Genomic DNA, 1,131 nt, shown 5'->3' on the forward strand with positions numbered 1-1,131 from the left:
GACTGGTGCATCTCTGCATTCCCCTGCAGGTCTGTAACCAGCATGCCTACGGGTAGGACCCCCGTCCTCCCATCCCATCATCAGACATGCACTGCTTTCTGCGAAGAGCTTTAGGTTTCTCCTCCAATTTCTGTCCTCTGCATTTCTGAATGAAATGCCCATCCCCTTCCCTGAAGACAGCTAATATTTATTTTACAGATTAAATAATTGCATAGCCAGAGAATCTCATGGGATATAAGTTGGATACGTAACTATGTTTGACGTCAGAGATTGCAGACTCCTGTAGTGTGCTGCATGTCTGAATGATGTGTGAATCACATTTAAAAGGAGCAAGGCTAAGCCTTGCCCCTGGGACTGGGCTATGTGCACTCCTGGGACTGCAGGGACTTTGCATTCCCCTCTAATTCAAGGGCTGTGAATGACCCAGCTGATTTTTGGCTACACTTGTCTCTGCTCTCACAGATGTTCTTCTGGGAATATTTTCATTAATAGCAGCATGGTAACATATTGGAGAGAACACAAGCAAAAGAATAAGTAGAAAAATAAGAGCATTATGACCAGCTATTGGAAGATTCTGCATCTCTAAGTTCTTGAAAAGATCAGACTGTGATTTAGTAAGTACCATTTCCAGCAAACATGAGTTGCTCTTCAGTGCTTTTTGAAGAAGTAGGTAGCTCTGTATGAAAATAGTCTTTAGCTTGGACTGCCATTAGATAATCTTTTTCCTGCCTTAAGGATGTTTGTATCCCTTTATGAAGTAGAGTTTGGAGCGCTTAACCTAAGTGCAAAAACATAATTTTTTTTTTTTCTTGGTGTGTTGTGAATGAATGCTTTCCAAACAGCCAGTCTAGAAGCTGGACATTTAGGGAAAATGTGCCACATCCTGAACCTCACAATAAATTCCTGAATGCGGATACCAGCAGTTACATATTAATATGCAATGGCATGATTTATAGGGTTGAAGGATTTATGATCCTTTCTCAAAATGCTTCTAGAGTTTTGTTTCCATTAGTAAAAAAAGACCTTGGTGCACCAAAATATCATTTACCCTGAACACCAAATGTGAGTGTGCATCTGCTTTCTCTTTCTGTGCCTTCCTGTTGGGGAAGTCAGGCCTGTCAGTACCTTTTG

Source organism: Egretta garzetta, unplaced genomic scaffold (assembly GCF_000687185.1).
Source record: "Egretta garzetta isolate BGI_Z169 unplaced genomic scaffold, ASM68718v1 scaffold209, whole genome shotgun sequence".
Lineage (NCBI taxonomy): Eukaryota > Metazoa > Chordata > Aves > Pelecaniformes > Ardeidae > Egretta > Egretta garzetta.